This window comes from Maniola jurtina, chromosome 27 (assembly GCF_905333055.1).
Source record: "Maniola jurtina chromosome 27, ilManJurt1.1, whole genome shotgun sequence".
NCBI lineage: Eukaryota > Metazoa > Arthropoda > Insecta > Lepidoptera > Nymphalidae > Maniola > Maniola jurtina.
Window position 1 is genome coordinate 3,203,651 of NC_060055.1, and position 27,053 is coordinate 3,230,703.

Sequence of the window (27,053 nt, forward strand, 5' to 3'; positions counted from 1 at the left end):
AATAGTTTTTGCTTTTATGTAATCGAAAACAGAACACGGACGTCAAACAGGTTGACTAATTGCAATCATTTCTAACCGGCTAACATTGTTACGCTAGTGGCCCAAATTCACTGTCGCAGCAAGAACATTGTAAATTCAGCCAATCACAGCAATTTAAATTGGTTATCACAAATGTTCGGTACATTTAGTATCGGTAGTAACCGAGAATGCACGAACCAGGGCAGATAGAGATAAGAACAATAATATCATACGTAGGAAATCGACGGGGGGCTGTCAGGGTGTCTTCTCTTATCGTTCATTTTATATTTTCTTTTGTAAATATATTCTTGACATGAATTTTTAATTCTGTCATAATAAATAGTAATGATTATATTATTAACAATAACTTATACGCGCTTGCTATTTTTATTCATTAATAAATAATTAATTAAATAAATAACTTATAATAATATATATTAATTAATTGTATTGATTGTTATTATAATTATTGATAGTATTCCAAGTTACATCAATGCATTAGTTATTTTAATAACGTCCACAAGTGTGTGCACACAGGTGCCTCTCTATTCCCTCACTCTCACAACCCGATAGGACGGAAATCCGACACAACCGGAGAGAGATCAGGTGCAGGACCGACAGATTTATGTGCTCTCCGAAGAACGGAGGTGACACACAGCCAACTTTCTAACTCCGGGCTACCCAATATATAACTTTTTAGGCTGAGCCAGAAATCAAATCAAGGACCTCGTCATCCACAGTCAAGCATGCTAACCACTGGACAAATGAATAAATGTCTTTATTCGTTGATCGAACACAAATATTAAATACAAATTGAATACAATACATTAAAAGAAACTATCTATACATATAATAAAATTGTAGAAAAGTGGTGTCTGTACAATGGAAATATATTAAAAAAAAAGTAGCAGGGGTTGTTATTATATCGTTGCCGAACCCGAAATTGTAATTAAATTTTTTTTTGTCTGTGTGTCTGTTTGTCTGTGTGTTTGTGCACGCTGATATCAGAAACGGCTTATTCGATTTAGATACGGTTTACACTAATATATTGTAGTAAGCTTCACTTAGCATTTAGTGTTTATTTCATGTCAATCGGTTCATAAATAAAAAAGTTATGTCAATTTAAAGAATCACGCTGCCCGAAAAGTCACTATTCCACGCGAACGAAGTTGCGGGCACAGCTAGTAATTGAATAAATGTCTTTATTCGTTGATCGAACACAAATATTAAATACAAATTGAATACAATAAATACATTAACAGAAACTATATCAAAATATAATTATATGATAAATTCATAGTTCCAAAAGTTAAGCGGAATTTACATTACGAAATTAGTGGCACGAAATTAGTTTCGCGACATTAATTTCATTAACAATTGCGTGTGAAAACGTCCAATTTCGTAATGCATGCATTATGAAAATAGACGTATACACGTGCTATACTTACTGAAATTAATACGGTGATACCAATTTTGTAGTGTTAATTCCGCTTAACTTTTGGAACTATGGCTTTTTTTTTTTGAACTTTTAAATGCGAAAGTTTGTGTGAATATGTGTGTGTGTGTGTGTGTGTATGTATGTTTGTTACTCTTTCACGCAAAAACTACTGGACGGATTTGGCTGAAATTTGGAATGGCGATAGATAATATCCTGGATTAGCACATAGGCTACAAACATCCTGGAAAAACAAAGAGTTCTCACGAAATTTTGAAAAGCCTAATTCCACGCGGGCGAAGTCGCGGGCATCGGCTAATTTATCATATTTATCGGTTTGAGCCAAAAAAATTGCAGATATCAAAAATGACCTCACGCAAGCATAAATATGCGTAAAAATACTAAAATAATGCTAATCACACATCGATTCCCATATCATTGAGACAGCAGGAAACGTATGTATACGTGTATGTTTATATGTTAGACCATTGAGTTTGACCATGGAGGAGCAGATATCAACAGAGCATGTATATAGGGACACATGAATAGGTTTATAGCGGTTAAGCACTCATCTGATCCGAATCCGTAAAAATTCGGATATAACAAGAGAAAATTAAAAATTTATAACACCCCCGACTAGTGAAGGTTACAATAACTAGAAAAGAGCTGATAACTTTAAAACGGCTGAACCGATTTTCTTGGATTATAGCTAAGAACACTCTCGATCAAGTCACCTTTCAAACAAAAAAAACTAAATTAAAATCGGTTCATTAGTTCTGGAGCACGATGCCACAGACAGATACACACGTCAAACTTATAACACCCCTCTTTTTGGGTCGGGGTTTAAAAAATTCGGACCGAACTCGGATGTTGCTCACACACTAATCCGATCTTTGATCTAAATCCAAGCTATTCAGTGGACATCTTTAGCATATATCTACGTCATACGTCCGATTTAAATCCGAGTCACATCCGAGACATTCTCACGGATGACGGAAAGAACTCGGATGACGGAAGTCGGAGCTAGTGCGTAAGCTGCCATACAAATAGTTCTATGACTACTTCGGAACGTATTTTCACGGATTTGGATCGGATGCAGTGCGTAATCGTCGACATTTGCGCTATCAAGACGAATCTAATGACGCATCATTTATTAAAATCGGTTGAACAGTTGAGTAGCTACGAGAGGACATAGTAACGGACATACATACCAACTCTTTTGAGCTTCGCTGTAGTCGAGTAATAGAAAGCTCTTCTAGTAATCATTGACAACTCAGTGTTAGAGCAAAAAAAAAACGTTTTCCGCACCGGTGAACGCGCGTCAAAACACAACATTTTTACAGTTAGTTTTGAAAGTATCTTTTGAGGAATCTAAGTTATGAGTCCATTATTATTATCTAAAACATAAGCTTTTACATACTCTTACTAATAGCCTAGTGGTTAACACGTCGGGTTCCTATTTCGAAGGTCGGGGGTTCGATCCCGGGCACGCACTGGGCACTTTTCTGAGCTGTCCGTTCTAAGCAATCAAATATCCACTTCCATCCCGCTTCCATTTTAGACTGCACCATCACTTGCCACCAGGTGAGATTGCAATCAAGGGCTAACTTGTATATGAATTAAAAAAAATATCACTCACTTTAACGGTGAAGGGAAACATCGTGAGGAAACCTGTATGCCTGAGAGTTCTCCATGTTCTCAAAGGTGTGTGAAGTCTGCCAATCCGCACTGGGCCAGAGCGTGGCTAACTATGATCTAACTAAAGTTAAACTAAACCCTTCTCATTTCAAAATGAAACCCGTGTTCAGTAGTGGGCCGGGTTGATCATGATGATACTGTAAATTATAGTGTATTTTTAACCCCCGACCCAAAAAGAGGGGTGTTATAAGGGTTTCGAGAGCCAACGCCATCTCCACCGCGCGCCGATAGTCAATATTCTTTTCGGCAAAAAGCCGCGAACGCATCTCCTCGCTAAAAAGTCCCGAGACGAACTGATCTCGAAGATTCACTTCGAGTTGTGCTCCGAAATTGCACGTCTTAGCGAGATGTTTCAAGCTTTGTAGGTACCCTTTGACCCCTTCGCCTTGTTGTTGCTTTCTTTGCCGAAATAGATGTCTCTCAGCTATCTCGGATCTCTCGGGTTCCAGGTTGTCTTTCACCAACTTCACCAACTCGTCGAAAGTTTTCTCTTCCGGTTGCACAGGTGAACACAAATCACACATTAACGCGTAACACTCTGCGCCGACTAAGGTGACTAACGTGGCAACGTGGAGTTTAGCTTCGATATTATTCAATACAATAAATTGTTTAACTCGACGCACGTACGCGTCCCAATCTTCCGTCCCCGCGTGAAAACTTTCCACTTTACCGAGTGGCATTATTATATTTTAAAGAATTTACTTCAAAATACTAATTATCCCATCCTCGTCGCCAGTGTTATGTATGAAAACAACGAGATTCCGATACTGACTGGTTTATTAATAAATTAGACATACCCAGTGACAGTTGACACACATTATAAGTTCCATGACTACCTACATATTTCATACATATCATTTTTTAGCTATAATCCAAGAAAATCGGTTCAGCCGTTTGAAAGTTATCAGCTCTTTTCTAGTTACTGTAACCTTCACTTGTCGGGGGTGTTATAAATTTTTAATTTACACTTGTTATTGATAAACTTAAATTTTTCTGCTTTCATATTTTGACATCTCATATTGATTTTGTTCATATACAAGTGTAAATTAAAAATTTATAACACCCCCGACAAGTGAAGGTTATAGTAAATAGAAAAGAGCTAGAAAACTTTCAAACGGCTGAACCGATTTTCTTAAATTATAGCTAAGAACACTCTCGATCAAGCCACCTTTCAAACAAAAAAACTAAATTAAAAACCGGTTCATTAGTTTTCATAGTTCATTCAAAATCACATACATAATCGCAAACATAGTTTAGGTGCTACTATGGAACATACATATACATATAAACATTAAACATATCATACATACATAGACTGCTAAAATCATAACCCTTCATAATCATAACTCTTGGTTTTGCCGTAGTCGGATAAAAAAGACAGATCTAATAATTGTAGGTATGTACCTTCTCAAGTAGTAATTAATCTCTAATGTAATCCAGTAGTAATGAATCTACTAATAAGGATGAAATGATAAAAACACATTGGATGTTTAACATTATAACTTAATCGATATGCATTTTAAGTGAGGTATAAGTTGTGTATTTATAAATGTTAATATTATAATATTTTATCATACTTGACGCGTATATCTTGTACATTTTAACTTGGCTCTAGATGCATTTCATTATAGCAGGAAAACTTTGTACGGTTGACAAAAAAAAAACTTATATGACAAGTTTTTTTATTTTATTCACTACTAGCGACCCGCCCCGGCTTCGCACGGGTGTTCCGGGATAAAATATAGCCTATACGGATTCGGAAGAATCCCTCTAAGTAATGGTAAAAGAAATTTTGAAATCGGTCCAGTAGTTTTTGAGCCTAGTCAATACAAACATACAAAAATACAAAAAACAAAGGTTTCCTCTTTATAATATTAGTATAGATAGGTAAGCGCTTGACCACAATCACACCTGATGGAAAGTGATGATGCGGTCTAAGATGGGACGCGTTTACCTAGAAGGTGCCTATTCACTCTTGTTTTAAAGATACCCGGATTGTAATTGGTAGGAAACACAGATCGCGGAAGAGTTATTCCAAACCTTAGCCATGCGTATGAGGAATGAAGACGCAAAACGTTTCGTGCGTGTAGATGGAATGTCGACGACATAAGGATGGAAACTCGCCCGACGTCTTGCGGTTCGGTGGTAAAATGGTGGTAAGTGTAAATGAAAAATTTATAACACCCCCTGCAAGTGAAGGTTACATAACTAGAAAAATTTTCAAAAGAAAAATAAAACCGACTTCAAAAACCACAAGCACTAAAAAGTAATAAATAATTTTTGTTTAGTTACACGTGTAATGTACCTAGGTATGAAGTCGAGCGAGCATAATAAAACAAAATTAGAAATTCAAATGTGAAGCTCGCCACAGACAGATACACAGATACACACGTCAAACTTATAACACCTCTCTTTTTGAAAATTTAAGCACATTTTAATTTTTTTCTTAATGATGTAATTACAAATTCACGCTTTTCGGATTTATTCCTTTACTTGTGCTATAAGACCTACCTACCAAATTTAATGATTCTAGGTCAACGGGAAGTACTCTATAGGTTTTCTTGACAGACACGACGGACGGACAGACAGAAAGACAACCCCCGACCTCCGAATCGGAGGTCGGGGGTTCGATACCGGGCACGCACCACTAACTTTTCAGTTATGTGCGTTTAAGCAATTAAATATCACTTGCTTTGACGGTGAAGGAAAACATCGTGAGGAAACCTGCATGCCTGAGAGTTCTCCATGTTCTCAAAGGTGTGTGAAGTCTACCAATCCGCATTGGGCCAGCGTGGCAGACTATGGCCTAAACCCTTCTCATTCTGAGAGGAGACCCGTACTCAGTAGTGGGGCGGAAATGGGTTGATCATGACGATGAAAAAAACGATGCGTTTATACTTTATACTGTTAAAACGGACTACTTAAAAGGACTCCTAAGCATTAAAGACAATGTTGCAATTTAATTATTATGGTTCGTTGTTGCTGTGTTGTTATTTTTTCTACCCTGTTTATTTATTACACTTTAGAGGGGTCTCTCCGTCACTCGCTTCATACAAACGTAGTTCCAATTTCATTTGAATATTAAGCAACCAAAGTCCATGACATTTTGCAGACATATTCTAGAAATTAATATCTATGTTTGTGGTTTTCCAGATTTCTGTTTAAATATTCGGTTACAAAGTTACGCGGTCATAAAAATTTACATACAAATCTTTGAGCCCCTGTAATTTTAAAATTACGTATTTTTAGAAAAATCTAAATCACCACAGACACAGATATTAGTTTCTAGAATATGTCTGCAATATTTCACGGAGTTTGGTTGCAATATTTCACGGACTTTGGGTACGGACTATTCAAATGAAATTGGAACTACGATTGTATGAAGCGAGTGACGGAGAGAGCCCTGTTAATCTATCATTGAAGAAGTGAGTTATTTGAATAGAGTAGAATATTTCATAGAATTTCAATTTATTTACAAGAATGTGTTGCTTGTTTGGTGTTATAGATACTTTTTATTCGACACCTTGAACTAATGAACTATGTAATATGCAAATGTGATTGTATGCAAGTTTGTTAGGAAATATGCACTTAACTGTTTGGTTAATTGTGTTAGAAAAACTAAGTTTCATTCAATTAAGTTTAATAGATCTAGGGTGATAATTGGTCATTAACTGATCTCTACCGGTACACTTACTGTTTTACAACTGTCAGATAAATTTTACCTAACGAATAAAGAGGTTACGAGAGTTTTTAGGGTTTCTTCAAAAGGGAAAACGGAACCCTTATAGGATCACTATTTGTCTGTCTGTCTGTCCGTCCGTTCGTCGTGTCTGTCAAGAAAACTTATACGGTACTTCCCGTTGACCTAGAACCATGAAATTTGGTAGGCAGGTAGGTCTTATAGCACAAATCAGATTCTTATAGGTCTTACAGATGGATTCAGATTACAGAAGGCAGTCAAGGGCTAACTTGTATCTGAATAAAAAATTGGTTATCTGTAAAGTCGGTTTACTGACGATAGTTGAACGTGACAACAAGGGCCGATTTTGCTTCTTTGTCGCTCGTTCCGCGCTCTCGCTTGCACTTCAAGCCTTACATGGAACGCCTCAGAGCGAGGTAACGCCGCATGAGTCATGTTTTTTCGTGCGTGCAGCCGGCTCTATCGAATTATAAGACGATGTCACGTCAAAAAAGCCTGTTTAGTTGTTATGATGATTAACGAAATATTATTTGCTAACCCTACCAAAGTACCAGCGTTAACAGTGACTTATCATGTTGCGTCTGTGTGTGCGTCAAAGCTGAGCTGTCAATGTGTGCGTTTCCTGCAATTAAAGCGGCTTTGGAGTTTCTTATTCAACATAATATGAATATATATTATTGTATATGTATATGCCATGCGCAGTATTGTTCATGACGTCACTTCCTCCGGGTTTTCCCATAGTTTGTTATGTTTACATAGATTTGCCATGAAAATCTAAATCCTATATAATTTTCGCCATGACCATTATAATTTTATGTAAATAGTAAAAAATAACATGCTGGAGTAATAATTTCGCATCAATCATAGTCTTTACGAATAGATTATAAAACAAGGCAAAGCTCATACAATTGTAATTGAAAAAGTGAAGACTGTATGCGTGTCTGTGTGAGAAACACACATAGCAAAACAGACTACATAGATAGATATTGGCGTGGGGTTTACGCATCTTCTGTAATTTTTAGGGTTCCGTACCTCAAAAGGAAAAACGGGACCCTTATAGGATCACTTTGTTGTCTGTCTGTCCGTCGTGTCTGTCATAGGTAGGTCTTATAGTACAAATACAGGAATAAATCTGAAAAGCGCGAATTTGTGGTTTGTTGGTGGTAAATGTGGTACATTTTAATTTTTTTTAAATGATGTAACCACAAATTTGCGGTTTTGAGATTTATTCCTGTACTTGTGCTATAACACCTACCTACCTGCCAAATTTCATGATTCTAGGTCAACGGGAAGTACCCTATAAGTTTCTTGACAGACACAACGGACGGACGGACGGACAGACAGACAACAAAGTGATCCTATAAGGGTTCCGTTTTTCCTTTTGATGTACGGAACCCTAAAAACATCAAAATCGGAGCTGTTCCTGAGGACTTCTGAAGATTGGGTGTTTTAGGGCTTCATTGATTCCACTATTACCTAAAACATAACATAGCTATAGTGAAAAAATTGGAAAAAATTAATTGTAAATAAATATGTCAGTAATATTGTAATAAGAAAATGTCTGTCTGTTTGTCTGCTATTTTGATGGCATATTCGCAAATCGTCCTTTTATCCCGGAAAAGTAAAGAATTCTCACGCGATTTCAAAATAACTAAACCATGCGGGGTAAAAAATAAATTGCCAATAGTTTTTCATTTTCGTATCTGTGTCATAATATTATAGACATATAATATAACATGCAAAGGTCAATAAAATGCTACGGGATTGTACCCAAGACCGTTGCATTTCACGGCCATACCTAACAATATAAACACATAGGTTAGTACGTTGCGTAATCAATGACTTTATTACTTCACTATTAAATAGCTATTAACACTGACTCAGTTATACCGGAAACATAAAGAATGTAATAAGATTTATTAACTTATACTTAAAGTATTAAGTATACTATACTTATCGTACACTAGATAATTGCTCGCGTGGATTGAAATTTTTATAATCCCGTGGGATTTTATTTTAAGGGATGAAAAGTAGCCTAAGTATGTTATTTTTTTTCAATTCAGTTAAGTTAGGCCTTGACTGCAATTTCACGTGGTGGTAAGTGTAAAGTAAGGTACATACATAGTTACATACATACATACATACACACATTGGCTTTGTAGTAGTCAGGGTATTCAGGTAAAAAATGACGGACTTGCATACTAATTGTTATTATTATATTATTTGTAAGTACCTACTTAATAACTAATTATTTGAATTAATCACACTAATATTATAAAGGCTAAAGATTGTGTGTATGTGTGTGTGTATGTTTGTTACTCAATCACGCAAAAACTACTCGACAGATTTTTCTGTTTGGAATGGAGATAGATAATATCCTGGATTAGCACATAGGCTACTTTTTATCCCGGAAAATCAAAGAGTTCCTACGGGATTTCGAAAAACCTGTCCACGCGGACGAAGTCGCGGACATCAGCTAGTGTCCTAAGTAGACCATAGAAGTATACATACCTACCAAGGCATCATAAAATTGCACCAATAACCATAATTTTATTGTGTTGCAATAAGTTATAACAATAAACACAATTAAATTAAAAAATTGAATAGTGTTTGTTATTCATGTTTAAAATTCGTTGACATTTCGCAATAATATGAACGTGCGCTCATTGCGTATGTACGTATGTTACAACTTGGTTAACAGGACTCTCTCCGTCACTTACTCCATACAGTCGTAGCCCCAATTTCATTTGAATATCCATGTTGAAATCCATTGAAAGTCCATGAAATTTTGCAGATATATTCTAGAAACTAATACATGTGCCTGTGGCGTTTTAGATTTTTCTAAAAATATGTAGTTTTAAAATTACAGGGGCTCAAAGATTTGTATGTGAATATTTAAGACCGCGTAACTTTGAAACCGAATATTTTAACGGAAATCTGGAAAACCACAGGCATAGATATTAGTTCCCGGAACGTTTCTACAAAATTCCATTGAGTATGATTGGTTAGTACTTATTCCAATGAGAGACGAACTACGTTTGTATGGAGCGAGTGACGGAGAGACCCCTCTTAAGATATTTTTTGTTATAAAATTAATATGTATAATATTCGATTTATTCGCACTACAAGAAGTATAAAAATCGCATTATTAGAAAACATCGGCCGTCAATCTACACGTTCCGACATTCTTTAAAAACGTTTCGTAACAGTTGTTGGAGAAAGATGGCTTTATTTGATAAAGTTAACGTTAGAAAGGGACAGAGCATTCAGTGCAGCCTCAAGGCAATCAACGTTTACTTAGCCCGCGTTTTCCATTAGTAACACCGTGTTGGTAATTTCTTTGCCAACCTGTGTGGCAGTCGCTCTGTGTTCGACACGGTGTCTTATTGTGCAATAATTGGAAGCGGCGTTGTTTTCTTGATTTCCAAGTATTTGAGGTTATTTCTTTTCTTTCATGATAGCCTGGTACCCCCATTTGATACAAATCCTTTAAGTAGAGGAAAAACAGCTTATTAATTAAAATCAGTTAGTCCTTTTTTCGATGCGTCATTCGTTTTACTTTGTTTAGTTAGGTATTCCTTTTTTATTATCTGTGAGACTCTGTGAGACTGATTAATCGTGGGTTTTTACAGAAATTAAGTAAAAAGTATAGAATTTTACTTTACTGCAATGTATTTACTTTAAATGAAGTAATAAGAAGTTAAATCTTCTAGTAAAGTACCTTTACCCCTACATATCTAAAGGAACCTATCAACATAGACTAAAATCACAATTTTATGCTAAGACACCTTTTATGCAAAACATTGAATAAGAAGTTGATATTTCTATATTGTTAAAACATTATAAAAACATCCGTGGCATGGCTTTATCGGTAGCTAGCCATGGCCGAAGCCTTCCAGTTCCGCAAGACTAAAATTGAGAAAAAGAAAAAGGGTTGCCTCTAAAAAACCCGGCCAAGTGCGAGTCAGACTGGCGCACTGAGGGTTCCGTACACGGGTATTTTTTCCAACATTTTGCACGATAAATCAAAAACTATCATGCATAAAAATAAATAAAAATCTGTTTTAGGATGTACAGGTAAAGCCCTTTCATAGATACCCCACTAGGTATAGTTTTTTGAAAACTGAAACACATTTTAATTTTTTTCAAATGTTCCACCACAAATTCGCGGTTTTCAGATTTATTCCTGTACTTGTACTATAAGAGCTACTTACCTGCCAAATTTTATGATTCTAGGTCAACGGGAAGTACCCTATAGGTTTCTTGACAGACACGACGGACAGACATACAGACAGACAGACAGACAGAGAGACAACAAAGTGATCCTATAAGGGTTCCTTTTTTCTTTTTGAGGTACGGAACCCTACCAATTTTTAAAAACCTTTTTTCTATAATGTTTAACACAGATTATGCAGTCCCTAAGCTGAAAGAGATTGCGTTAATCTTGTTTGGATAACATCATTTTTTTCGAGTCATAAATCCACGTAGTATCCGACAGGGGGCGTTTACACCGTTAATTTTCGCATCGCGAACATGTAGTCATATTTACACCCATACAGTCATGTGTTACACCGAAACTAACGTGAATCATTAAATTAATTGAGTAATTGAATTAAATAATCTCTATTGCCTATTAACTGTTAATTAACCTAATAACTGTAAATTAACCTAAGAGTTGAAATCTCGTACTCTTAGTCGAGTTGTATGCGGTAGGATCTGGGAACCCAAGAGATTTCCTATCATTATAGGATTCACGGAAAGGGGTTATGACCCTCAGTAATGAGGATTACGACAATACAGAAAGAAAGATTGCCTATTAGATAATGGGAACAGTAATATAAAATAAAAAATGAATGAAGGAAAACATCGGTAGGAAACCTGCATGTCCGAAAGTTCTCATAGGTGTGTGAAGTCTGCCAATCCATATTTGGCCAGCATGGTGACTCAATAGTCCATCAGATGACCTCCTTCTCATTCTAAGGCTGCTTTTCCACCAGAGATGTGCTATGCAACGTTGCTATGTAAGCGTTTGATATCCACCAATCATATTCATTGGTGCATATAGCTTAGCACTGGTGGAAACGGATTCAACTTAGATATGTTTTTATATGGAAGGATGCGTGCTATGGATGCGTGCTATGGATGTCTGCTATGGGCCGTCGACAGTGGTGCAGAGCAGAATAACTACAGTATGCGCATCTTTCTCGCGCAGCTACTTTGCGGCGGCGCATCTTCATAGCGCATCTTCCTCGCACAGCTACATAGCTTAGTATTGATGGAAAGGGTCACATATTTTCGTAGCGTAGATTTGATATCTTCGCAGCATAGCTGCATAGCACATCTCTGGTGGAAAGGCACCCTAAGAGAAGACCCGTCCCTATTAGTGAACCGGCGATGGGTTGTTGATGAGGTTCGCGATTCCTTTCCATTAATACCATAATGTGAGGAGTTGTCGTCGGTTCCCAGATTTTTCCACGTACAACTCGATTAAGAGAACGAGATTTCGACTTTAAGATTTAGGATCGATGACTTACGCGTTCTCTGAGACACGAAGGAAACGAAAAGGCCAAACTCGGAGCTGGTCTGACAGGTATTTAAAAAAGATAGAGTAGGTACACTTAAGTGTGAATGAATGTCTTTTAAGAGTATTGTCAGAGTGAACTACAGTGAAAGAACTCTCGGTTTGATTCTTAACCGACGATACGTCAAACATTAGGCTATGAGTAACGTGAAATCAAGGAAAAATAGTTGTATCATAGCGTCAAATGTAGGTAGCATTTGACGCTTGCTAATGACGTCGAAGCTTCGATGTTTTATTACAAGTTCCCTAACTGTCGTGAGCTGTGGCTTTGTTTAAATGTACATACCCGAATATTAAGACTGGTACACGTTTCTCGTTCAAGTTTAAGTACATGATTATGATTAATGGTTACGTCACGGTGTGATAGGCGCCCGGTTCCCGTAATAATATAAATTACTCTACGGTACAACACTATTACAGTGTTCTAAAGGCGCGGTCATAGTATATCTACATTTTTTACTATACTATTGTAAAAACATCTATTTTGTTTATTTCTTTACTAGCTGATGCCCGCGACTTGGCCCGCGTGGATTTCGGTTTTTTAAATCCCTCTTTGATTTTCCGGGATAAAAGTATAGCCTATGTCCTTCCCCGGGATGTATCCCAAGTCTGTACCAAATTTCATTAAAATCGGTTCAGCGGTTGGATCGTGAAAACGTAGCAGACAGACAGGCAGACCGACAGGTACACACTTTTGCTTTATAATATTAGTAATTAGTAAATATTAATATGGATAGTATGGATTAAGCTTTTGGTTCCTTTAAGGAACTTTTAACAAAACGTTGGGACTTCGACGTCACTGGCAGGCGTCAAATGTTGCATGCAGCATGCAACACAACCCCCCCCCCCCCCCCCCCCCCACTGATAAACATGCAGGAAAAGCCAGCAACCAAGCAAGCCATACGCACCACCACCACGCAGTACCACACAAATCCCAACACCACTCGACGCACGTTTCGCCCCGACACCGGAGCATCCTCAGGAGATGTAGACCTTACAATGCCTAATTGTAAAATCAATTTAACTTAAACATGTCGCATGCTGCATGTTGCACCATACAGGTTTGATTAGTTTAGCGGATTATAGCAAATTATAAGCTTTTGGTTCCTTGTATATCATGGACTTCCGCAAAATAACGCCTGCTTTTAAACTACATTTACAAGTTTTACTTTTAAGGTGGAAGCGACGGGCCTGCCCGCGAAATTCAAATTTAATTTGGTTTTCCGCAATTTGTACATTAATACGACAAAGTAGGCTTATGGTATTTTAATTGCGACAATGGCAGTATCATCCTCACAGGTTTTTATAAAAATCTTTACTTGAAAGGGTCCAGTTTAAGACATTAATTCTAGTATCGACTAATTTGTGAGAATAGTTCGGCCTGCCCGTCTCATGCACCTTATAATAAGCTTCGCGAAATTGTGCAAAAAGCGCGGCAAAACACGTCGAGGTACCTTTCGAAGAGAAAGTGGTAGAGGCACTTGCCGGCTTTGACTTTTAATCGACATTGACAAAAACTGAGCCAAAAGTAAAGGCTCCGTTTGGCAATATTGACAGGGTACAGGCGAGGTGGAAAATTTGGTATCTGTACCCAACTACCTACCTATCCAATATCACATCATACATCACACTAATATAATAAAGGCGAAAGTTTGTGTGTATGTGCGTGTGTATGTTTGATACTCCTTCACGCAAAAACTCCTAAAAGAATTTGGCTGTTTGGAATGGAGATAGATAATAACAGTATCATATAAAAGGGCCTTTACCTTTGCATCCTAAAACAGATTTTTATTTATTTTTATGCATAATAGTTTTTGATTTATCGTGCAAAATGTTGGAAAAAATACCCGAGTACGGAACCCTCAGTGCGCGAGTCTGACTCGCACTTGGCCGGTTTTTTTACGACATTTTCCTTCACTGTTAAAACAAGTGACATTTAATTGCTTAAAATGTATTAAGAGGGCTCTCTCCGTCACTCGCTCCATACAAACGTAGTTCCAATTTCATTTGAATATTAAGCAACCAAAGTCCATGAAATTTTGCAGACATATTCTAGAAACTAATATCTGTGTCTGTGGTTTTCCAGATTTCTGTTAAAATATTCGGTTTCAAAGTTACGCGGTCTTAAAAATTTTCACACAAATCTTTGAGCCCCTGTAACTTTAAAACTACATATTTTTAGAAAAATCTAAAACACCACAGACACAGATATTAGTTTCTAGAAAATGAAATTGGAACTACGATTGTATGGAGCAAGTGACGGAGAGAGCCCTGTTAAGGTTAAGTACCTAAATATTCCCTACGGGACCTACTTGCCGGTTCTTCTCCCAAATCACTGGATAAGAAAATGGGAAAACTTTTTTGGATGTGTTGGATATAATTTTAAGAAATTATACTTCAACTAACTTACATTTCCGAGATAAAAAGTTGTGTATGTCAATAACATGTACGCAAGCTACCTCGGTACTAAATTTCATACTAATGGGTTGAGCGGATGAGTCTTTAGGAATCCGTTGGGAACTCTTTGATTTTCCGGGATTAAAAGTGGCTTATGTCCGTCCCCGGGATATAAGCTAACTCTACACTAAATTTCTTCAGAATCGGTTAAATTGTTGCACCGTAAAGGTAGCAGACAGACAGACGCACTTTCGCATTGATAATATTAGTATGGATAGTGTAGATATGAACGCATATAAGTAGGTGCTTTTCACTTTTATATGCACTTTTCCTCAGTGAGTAATAGGTAATCTGTGCACGCATAATTTCTACCTCGTTGCATAGTTGATAGCATGTTGATAGTTGATAGATATAGAGAAAGGCTGATATTGATAAGTGCCAGCGGTGTGGCGCCAACAGCCTGTTAGCTGAGAGAACTAGAGTGAGGGAACTCTCTGCTTGATCCTGAATCCACATGTCAAATGTTAGGCTATGGTGACGTAAAATCAAAGAACAAGTGTAAATTAAAAATTTTTTAACACCCCCGACGATCCAAAGTATCTGAGTTTTCCAAAACATCATTTTCAAATAAATAATTATGTATTTAGGCAACGTCCATCTTGACAGCTTGACATTTGTCAATTGACATAATATTATGAACCTAACGGTTATCTAACCTTCTTTTCTACAAGAAAACTAGAAAAGAGCTGATAACTCTTAAACGACTGAACCAATTTTTTTAGATTATAGCTAAGAACACTCTCGATCAAGCCACCTTTCAAACAAAAAAAACTAAATTAAAATCGGTTCATTCGTTTAGGCGCTACGATGCCACAGACAGATACACAGATACACAGACCCACAGATACACAGATACACACGTCAAACTTATAACACCCCTCTTTTTGGGTCGGGGGTTAAAAATGGGGCTACTTTAGAGCTACCTGCGTCAAATGTACTAACTAGTAACATTTGACGCCTGCCAATGAGATCTATTAAGGCTCTGTTTGTTGACTACTAACATTTGACGCCTGCCAATGAGATCCAAGGCTCTGTTTGTTGGAAGTTGTGCTGTGGTGATGGCCTAATTAGTAGGTACGTTGTATTTTAAGCTGTGATAGCCAAGAGGTTAGAATATCCTCCTAACCGGAGGTCGGGGGTTCGATCCTGGGCATGCACCAATAACTTTTCAGTTATGTGCGTTTTCCAAGATTTCACCAAAGTAGATAGATAGAAACTCTTTATTGCACACAAAAACACATATAAGGATAACAACACAGTAAGAAGAAAACAGAAAAAAACAATTGTGTGCAAAGGCGGCCTTATTGCTTGGAGCAATCTCTACCAGGCAACCTTTGCTGAAAGGAGAAGTTCTAGGAAGGAGGTTCACCAAAGTAGGTAGGTACTATAGCTGCAATGAGAAGGCAGAATCGACTTCGTATTACTTTGTAGTTAAATAGCTACCTTTAATGACTGTAAATTTTCTAATTAATATAATTCAAACATAAAAGATATGAATATTGAATTAATTAAAATCCGCAGAGATTTATAATCACGACAGTACTCGTTTTATGGAGGCCGGGGAGCCCGCCCGTTCCATTCATTTATTTTACTACATGATATAACTATAGTACTACCACGTACTACTATACAAGTATCTGCTACAAGTAAGTACTTTTTAACCCCTGACCCAAAAAGAGGGGTGTTATAAGTTTGACGTGTGTATCTGTGTATGTCTGTGGCATCGTAGCTCTTAAACTAATGAACCGATTTTAATTTTGTTTTTTTTTTTTTGTTTGAAAGGTGGCTTGATCGAGAGTGTTCTTAACTATAATCGAAGAAAATCGGTTCAGCCGTTTGAAAGTCACCAGCTCTTTTCTAGTTACTGTAACCTTCTCTCGTCGGGGGTGTTATAAATTTTTTATTTACACTTGTTAAACTTTGTCTTTAAAGGTTGCCTGGTAGAGATTGCTCCAATCAATAAGGCCGCCTTTGCACACAATTGTTTTTCTGTTTTCTTCTTTCTGTGTTGTGTTCCTTTAAATGTGTTTTTGTGTGCAATCTATCTATCTATCTGTCATGGGCAGTAGAGAAGTACCCTCTTTCTTGTTCTTTTCTCTGGAACTTCACATTCTGTCCTCCCGATCAGGTCCCTTGCAGCATCAGGATGATGAACCTGACCACCAAAGCTGATGGGGTTTAGAAACTGTCGGTTATATTTAAATTGATATTGAAGGTATCTATACCAAGTAAACACTTTGTCGTTGACCTCGAGGACCCAACTCAACCCTGACGCTGTAAGGAATTTCATTCCTAAATCCTGGTGATCCCACGGGACTTTTAAAGGATCATCCTTTTAAATTTTTTTACGAAATTCAATACAGAAATACCTTGCATTCTAGAGAGACGGGCTATTACGGATAAGCTACTTTTGTCCTAGAAAATCAAGAGTTCCCACGGAATTTTAAAAAATCTAAATCCACGCGGACGAAGCTGCGGACATCATCTAGTCCATACTAATATTATAAATGCGAAAATGTGTCTGTCTGTCCGTTTATCTGTCTGTCTGTCTGTCTGTCTTATTAGTGGGAGGTCCCGGCTTCGATTCCCGGCTGGGGTTTGGATTTCAAAATTTCTAAATCTCTGGTCTGGTCTGGTGTGAAGCTTCGGCCGTGGCTAGTTACCACCATTCCTACAAAGCCGTGCCGCCAAGCGTTTTAGCGTTCCGATGCCTATAGAAACCAAAGGGGTGTGGGTTCAATAGAAACTGCCATACGCCTTCCAGGTTAACCGTTCCCATCTTAGACTGCATCATCACTTACCACCAGGTGAGATTGCAGTCAAGGGCTAACTCTGTATATGTAAACCTCAATATCTACTTATTTATAGAGTGGTGCATAAAATGCGGGTTTCTACGTAGAAACAACCATGTTAAGAGTTTTTCTTCGCATTCCCCGCAGTAGGTATTTGAATAAATGTTAATTTCAACAATTCAGTTATCTTGGCCCGCAGTTTTGGTTCCTAGAAAATTGAAAATATGTTCATTAAGTTTTATTATGGGTATATTATTTAGTACTAGCTGTGCCCGCGACTTCGTTGGCGTGGAATGGCTCTCAGCGCGCTTTATATAGCGACGGACGCTCAGGCGCGAGGCGTGTAGTACGTACTCTGTACGATAAAAATGTTCGCCGTGATTCTTTAAATTGACATAACTTTTTTATTTATGAACCGATTGACATGAAATAAACACTAAATATTAAGTGAAGCTTACTAAAATATATTAGTGAAAATCGTATCTAAATCGAATAAGCCGTTTCTGATATTAGCGGGCACAAACACACAGACAGACAAAAAAAAAATCAATTACAATTTCGGGTTCGGCATCGATATAATAACAACCCCTGCTACTTTTTTTTTATATATTTCCATTGTACAGACACCACTTTTCTACAATTTTATTATATGTATAGATGATAGCCTATTGGTTAAAAGGTCCATCTCCAATTCGGGGGTCGGAGGCTCGATCCTGAGTAACTAAAGCGGAGTTTACATTACGACGTTAGTGGCACGAAATTAGTGTCACCCCGGGATCCCGGGGATGGACTTAGGCTAAATCCACACGAATGAAGACGCGGGCATCATCTTGTCGATACTAATATTATAAATGCGAAAGTGTGTCTGTCTGTCTGTCTGTCTGCTACCTTTTTACGGCCCAACAGTTTAACCGATTCTGACGTTTGGTACAGGGTTAGCTTATATCCCGGGGACGGACATAGGCTACTTTTTATCCCGGAAAATCAAAGAGTTCCCACGGGATTCCTGAAGACCCATCCGCTTAACCGATTTGTATGAAAAATTGGTACCGAGGTAGCTTGCGTCCCTGTAATTGACATAGGCATTTTATCCCGGAAAATCAAACAGTTCCCACGGGATCTTTAAAAACCAAAATCCAAGCGGATGAAGTCGCGGGCATCTTCTAGTGGATTATAAAAAAATAAAAAAAATGGGAAAGTATGTCTGTCTTTCTATCTGTCTGTCTGATAGCTTGTTACGGCATATACCTACATTTAACCAATTTTGACAAAAGTTAGTACAGGGATAGCTTGCATCCCGGGGATGGACTTAGGCTAAATCCACGCGGACGAAGTCGCGGGCATCCTCTAGTTTTAAATAAGTACATACTCGTAGCTTTTAGTAGCCCTTATGATTTATGTAATGAATTCATGCGTACAGTAACTTGTTAAACCCGTTTTTAAAGTTTAAACTGAGTAAGATATTAATTTATTATGATTCAACTTTTCATCTGTATTCATTAGAATTTATTGAATAATATCGTAAAGATTAACTTTTAACTTTGCCCAACTATTTCATGTTATTCTAGCTACTAGCATGGATTTATATTTTTACTTTTGACAAGATAAAAGTACAAAACTATTATTAGACTTGGTACCTACTTCTCGAGGGCTCTCTCCGTCACTCGTTTCATACAAACGTAATTCCAATTTCATTTGAATATTAAGCAACCAAAGTCCATGAAATTTTGCAGACATAGTTTAGAAACTAATATCTATGTCTGTGGTTTTCCAGATTTCTGTTAAAATATTCGGTTTCAAAGTTACACGGTCTTAAAAATTTACATACAAATCTTTAAAAAAAAGATCTTTGAGCCCCTGTAATTTTAAAACTACATATTTTTAGAAAAATCTAAAGCACCACAGACACAGATATTAGTTTCGAGAATATGTCTGCAAAATTTCATGGACTTTGGTTGCTTAATATTCAATTAAAATTGGAACTACGATTGTATGAAGCGAGTGACGGAGAGAGCCCTGTTAATGAACATTGAAATACAGTGTGTTTTAAAATGGAACAGCTTGGAGAAATCCAAAATCATAAGAGACTGGAGAATAAATACCAAGGAAACTGTCTTAGGAATCATTAGATCTTTTTTGTTAAGAGAGGTCTCTGCGTCACTCGGTCCATACAAACGTAGTTCCAATTTCATTTGAATATTAAGCAACCAAAGTCAATGAAATTTTGCAGACACATTCTAAAAAATAATATCTATGCCTGTGGTTTTCAGATTTCTGTTGAAATATTCGGTTTCAAAGTTACGCGGTCTTCTTACAAATCATTGAGCTCCTGTCATTTTGAAACTACATATTGTTAGAAAAATCTAAAACACCACAGGCACAGATATTAGTTTCTTGAATATGTCTGCAAAATTTCATGGACTTTGGTTTCTTAATATTCAAATGAAATTGGAACTACGATTGTATGGAGTAAATGACGGAGAGAGCCCTGTTAAACAATTTGGCATAGTCAATAGATCTCGCCTCAATAGCTCAACGGCTTAATTGGAGGGGAAAGGGGAGTATAAGTCATGATTACTCTTCGTATTTTAGACCCTACTTACGCATAATTTTACTTTAATCACCCACTATACTTTCAAAACATGCTGTGTCTAGCATCAATTACTTTTGTATTTACCAAAGACTTTTATTTATTTTCTTTTATCATTTTATTCGCGACGGGCAATAAAAAAGTCTTATCTTAGTAAAATATCAAAGTTTATTAAAACATGTGATACCATCTTAAATGCATGTGTCTCGAACTTAAAAAGTTAAAACCTAAGTGTACACCCAACATTATTAATAGACTGGTAAAATGTTACACAGAAGTTCAACCTTTAATTATGAAGGTTTAAAGGTCATTTTGCTGTGAATGACAAAAATTGTAGAATGTAAGCTTTAGTGGTGCTTCGTGTAGGATTAATATAGTTTTTGTGTCTACGTAGATAATGACATTACTGCCTTTTAATCAACTCAATGTGGGGCCTTAAAATGTAATCGTATGTCAATTACGACGTAGTCATAAACATTTTTTTAGGGTTCCGTACCTCAAAAGGAAAAAAGGAACCCTTTTAGGGACACTTTGTTGTCTGTCTGTCTGTCGTGTCTGTCAAGAAAATCTATAGCGTCCCGATCCAAAAACCATGAATTTGTTGTTACATAAAAAAAATGTGTTCACGAAAAATCACATCACACTAATATTATAAAAGGGAAAGTTTATGTGTATGTATGTATGTGTGTGTGTGTATGTTTGTTACTCCTTCACGCAAAAACTACAGAACGGATTGGGCTGAGATTTGGGATGGAGATAGATTTATACCTTGGATTAGCACATAGGCTACTTTTATCCCAGAAAATCAAAGAGTTCCCACGGGATTTTTAAAAAACCTACATCAAGGCGAACGAAGTCGCGGGCATCAGCGAGTATTTAATATTTTTCTTATTAATTAATATTTGACAGATATCGCTTCAGGATCAAACCGAGAGCTTAGTTAACTCTGCCACTAGGCTAAAAAGGTATTCAACATATACGTAGGTATCTACATACCAATGTAATAGTCTTGTAAGATAACTATGATTGATTTTCTCATACCTATATAACATCTAATGTCTTTATTTTTGCATTAAAAACCACAATCAAGTTACCAAGTAGTTATATGCATTGCTATTCATAGGAAAATAGAACAATGTCGACATTTTGCATCGCAGTTGATTATTCCCAAGCTGCTATAAAAACCAGAATAGTCGAGCTGTGAAGATTATTTTTGAGGGTTCCGTACAAGAAAATTAAATTACCGTACCTCAATAGGAAAAACGGAACCCTTATAGGATCACTTTGTTGTCCGTCCGTCCGTATGTCTGAAGTCTGAACGTCTGTCCGTCCGTCGTGTCTGTCAAGAAAACCTATAGGGTACTTCCCGTTGAATTAGAACCATGAAATTAGGCAGGTAGTTAGGTCTTATACCACAAGTAAAAGAATAAATCTGAAAACCGTGAATTTGTGGTTACATCACAAAAAAAAATTAAATGTGTTTCAATTTTCAAAGTAAGATAACTATACCAAATGGTTTCACATGAAAGGGCTTTACCTGTACATTCTAAAATAGATTTTTATTTATTTTTAAGGGGACATACCAACATACAAACACATTCTCGCATTTATTTACTAGCTGATCCGCTCGGCTTCGGTCGAATGAAATTTGATATACCTGTAAATAAAATATAATAATATTATATTTTGTTACTTATTAGCATTATGTTACTTCTGAAAAATTGGCATTCTAATGTTGATTAAATATTAATTTCTAATTAATAATAATTTGTTTCAGAATTTATCGATCCTACAAACAAAAAAAAATGTCTTTTCTCATTATAATATTTATAAATATGGATGGGAATTGGGTAGAGATATTTTCTTAGTATAAGAACATGTTTTTCTGAATAGAGACATACCACTGATGTTTACTTATTTCACCACGGAACCCTTAGATTCAGATTAGATACCGCAGATAATGAGTGAATTTGTCCATGTCACATTTATCATGTTTTTTATAAAATCACAATATGAGGAACAGCCTTTATTTTCTTATCAGTCTTTGAATGAGAAAGTTAAGGCGCCGTAGTTGGCTAAGTTTCCTTCTCTTTTAAATACAAATAGCGACCAAACGAGCTGCCGGGTCACTTGATGTTAAGTGATTACCGCTGCCCACGAACATTTGCAGTCTCACTCCGATTGCCATCTCGACCTGTCGCGTACTATACCTATTAAGGTTCATGAGATACAGCCGCTGACAGACAGACGGACAGCGGTGGCTTAGTAACAGAGTCCCGTTGGCATCCTTCGGTTAAGGAACCCTAGAAAATGTCCAAAATATCATATTAAGTAAACTTGCTTTAAGGTCTAGGTCTAAAAGTAAATTAAAATGTATGTCGGTAAGTCAGTATATTTGTTCGTAACGTGTTTTTTTAAATTGAGCTGTCAATCATTTTGAGGTTGACCCTGGCTGTAGTTGCATAAGTTGCGTATGAGTTTAATATCATGACTACATAAATCATATATTGAACTAGCCGATGCCCGCGACTTCGCCCGCGTGGATTTAGGTTTTTCGAAATCCCGTGGGAACTCTTTGATTTTCCGGGATAAAAAGTAGCCTATGTGCTAATCCAGGATGTTATTTATCTCCATTCCAAATTTCAGCCAAATCCGTCCAGTAGTTTTTGCGTGAAGGAGTAACAAACATACACACACACACATACAAACTTTCTCCTTTATAATATTAGTGTGATAAGAATTCAGTTTTTTCGAACTAAATAATCTACACTTTCTTTAACAGATTTACCAAAAGATCATCATCATCATTAGCATAAGTTTTGTCTATAAGTAATAAAAAAACTGGCCAAGTGCGAGTCAGACTCGCGCACCGAGAGTTCCGTACTCGGGTATTTATTTGTTCCGACATTTGGCACGATAATATATCAAAAACTATTATGCATAATGATAAATAAAAATCTGTTTTAGAATGTACAGGTAGAGCCCTTTCATACGATACCCTACTTAGTTTAGTAATCTTACTTTGAAAATCGAACATACTAATTATTTGTTCATGAACACTTTAAAAAAAAAATTGTCATGTAACCGGATTTTTTCCTGTACTTTGTGCTATAAGACCTACCTACCTACCTGCCTTTCCTGATTCTAGGTCAACGGGAAGTACCCTAATGTTTTCTTGACAGACACGATAGACGGACAGACGAACAAACAGACGGACCGACAGACAGACAATAGAGTGAACCTATAATGGTTCCGTTTTTCCTTTTGAAGTACAGAACCTTAAAAACAGAGCGGCCAACTTTCACTATGATAAGGTGCAAGTAACTAGCCACGGCCGAAGCCTCTCACCAGGCAATCCAACTGATCGTAGTTAACCGTTAACCAGTAAACAAATAAAAAAAGAATGCTCTGCAAGAGACACTCAACACAATGGCATTAATATGTTTTACTTCGTTCATTCAGTAATTAATTACTTTTTAATTGTTTATTAATTGATCAGACCGTTAATAGTACGTTAATACTTAACAGTTGATTGGACTATTTTTAACCACTTAATTAGTGAAGCAAGGGTGTTATATAAGTTAGGTACCTATACTTTTTACCTATATTTTTTTCTCTTTAACCGACATTAAAACAAGTGTAAATTAAAAATTTATAACACCCCCGACAAATGAAGGTTACAATAACTAGAAAAGAGCTGATAACTTTCAAACGGCTGAACCGATTTTCTTGGATTATAGCTAAGAACACTTTCGATCAAGCCACCTTTCAAACAAAAAATTGGTTGTCTGTAAAGTCGGTTTACTGACGATAGTTGAACGTGACAACAAAGGCCGATTGTGCTTCTTTGTCGCTCGTTCCGCGCTCTCGCTTGCACTTCAAGCCTTACATGGAACGCCTCAGAGCGAGGTAACGCCGCATGAGTCATGTTTTTTCGTGCGTGCAGCCGGCTCTATCGAATTATAAGACGTTGTCACGTCAAAAAAAACGAAATTAAAATCGGTTCATTCGTTTAGGCACTACGATGCAACAGACAGATACACACGTCATAAACTTATAACATCCTTCTTTTTGCGTCCGGGGTTAAAAAGGAGGGCAATGAAGTGCAATAATTAGTAACGGAGAATGTGACTGATTGACTGATCTGTCAACACACAGCTCTAACTACTGGATAGGCCCGAATTTTGGCAGGCAGATAGTTATTATAACGTACACCACACACACATTTTTGAAAATTCAGCCCTAATAGGGGTTTTAAGTTTGAAGGATAAAGTCGCGGGCATATGCTAGTTTTTAATGTTAATAGCGAGCGGGCTACCTAGCAATCAGATCACCTGATGTCAAGTGATTACCGCCACCCATGAACATTTGTGGCACCAGAGGAAACGATGCGTCTTGGATTTTAAGAAATCTTGGCAGAAAGAGAGGTTCCAGTTTTGATTCCCGGCTGTGGTAGTATGGAAATTTCATCACTGGCCCACGCTGGCACACCCGAAAAGTTAGAGGTGCGTGCCCGGAATCGAACTCCCGACCTGCCGAATAGGTGACCGTCGTTTCAACCACTAGGCTATCACCGCTATGCTGGGACCTCTGTTAATAGAAATTTTGGAATATCTATTCAATTCAATTCAAAATATTTTTATTCAATTAAACTTTTACGAGTGCTTTTGAATCGTCATATTTTTATTCAATTAAACTTTTACAAGTGCTTTTGAATCGTCTACCACTGGTTCGGAATGCCGTTCCTACCGAGAAGAACCGGCAAGAAACTTGGCGGTTGCTCTTTTCAAGTATTCAATTTCCAATAATATATTGGATACGTCAATCTGTATTCGAACAGCGATCTAAGTTCCATTAAAATATCTAGGTAGATTAAAGTTAGGTATCACCTTTGCCTGCCTCAGATTAAAAAAAAAAGAAATCCAACACGGCACTGCCACAAAAATCAACCGTACAAATTTAAAATTGGAACAAATCTCGGCGGCATACGCTCCAGCAATAAGTAGGAAGTCCCGATTAAACCCTAATGTGCTCAAGTGACGTCCTCGTTCCCAACCACCAGTTTAACTTGACCTACCTCCCCTCCCCCGACCCTTCGAAAACGGACGACCAAGATCCGTAGCAATACAACGAGATAGCTCAATTGAAATCGGTCACTACATTGGTATATCCTAAGACCAGTTCATCCAGACCTATCTCAGTGATACAATTCGGTGTTGCCATTCACCTAAGGGGGTCCCAGTTAAATTGGACGGTATATTAGCTTCATTGATCCAACCGGATGCTTGCTTAAGACGGTGTAACTTCTAGTTGTATAGATTAACTGGCGGTTTTGCAACTTTGCGTCGAAAATATGGCCTTCAATGCGTTTTCCCTCAGATCCGCTGAACATGAGTTATGTAATCAAGGTAACGGGTAAATAGGCACTGAAGGTCTGGGCAGACAAAGCGCGAAGCGACAACACGGAAAAACGTGATACCTAACGCGCGCGTACGAGTGAACAATTTGTATCTAATAGACGTTTTACTTAGCTCAATTGGTTGCGAAGATGAAGTGGCAATGGACAGGGCACGTATTTCGAAAAACCAGTAGACATTGGGGTCTCAAGTTGTTAGAATGGTCAATGGACCTCGTACAAGAAAGCGCAGCATCCGATGCTGTCTATGTCACTTACAAGGTCTTTAACATACCCATGCAAAAAATCATGTCGATCTGTTGCTCCATTGATTGAAGGACCAATAAGCCAACAAAGCAATTAACAAACACACTTTCGCATTTATAATGTGGGTAGTGATACATTAACAGGGCTCTCTCCGTCACTCGCTTCATACAATCGTAGTTTCAATTTCATTTGAATATTAAGCAACCAAAGTCCATGAAATTTTGCAGACATATTCTAGAAACTAATATCTGTGTCTGTGGAGTTTTAGATTTTTCTAAAAATATGTAGTTTTAAAATTAAAGGGGCTCAAAGATTTGTATGTAAATTTTTAAGACCGCGTAACTTTGAAACCGAATATTTTAACAGAAATCTGGAAAACCACAGACATAGATATTAGTTTCTAGAATATGTCTTCAAAATTTCATGGATTTTGGTTGTTATATTCAAATGAAATTGGAACTACGTTTGTATGAAGCGAGTGACGGAGAGACCCCTCTTAAACGCCCGCCGTAACGCCCGTTTTGTTCCATAAAGTGCCATACGTTTTGTCTTCACATCGTCCCGTCTACGCGATTGGGGCGTTTGCTATATACTCGTAAAATCCTCAATTTTCAGGCGTGACGTTGACATGCACCGTAACGCATTTTGTGTGACTAAGCCTTAGATCATGAGCTAGGTTTTGTGAACGTTCTAATAAAATTGACTGCTTTAATTTTAATATGAATCATTTATATCTAACTAGCTGACCCCCGCGACTTCGTCCGCGTGGATTTAGGTTATTCGAAATCCCGTGGGAACTCTTTGGTTTTCCGGGATATAAAGTAGCCTATGTGCTAATCCAGGATATTATCTATCTCCATTCTGAATTTCAGCCAAATCCGTCCAGTAGTTTTTGCGTGAAGGAGTAACAAACATACACACACACACATACAAACTTTCGCCTTTATAATATTAGTGTGATAGTGTGAGCGAAATATAACAATAATTAATGATATTGTAACATTGCCATTCAAACAAATCGATTTTTTAGTGTTGCCATTAATCATACCCGAGTACCTACTTCCTACCGCGTTAAACACACTGAAATGGATATTAGGTATTAAGTACGCTGGAAAAGGTG

At 37.2% G+C, this 27,053-nt stretch overlaps 1 protein-coding gene across 3 annotated transcripts in view; it reads left to right on the top strand.

The window, feature by feature from the left end:
- LOC123879042 (homeotic protein distal-less) overlaps positions 1-27,053 on the top strand; it is a 214,026-nt gene that overhangs the window by 104,214 nt on the left and 82,759 nt on the right. The window lies entirely within an intron of this gene.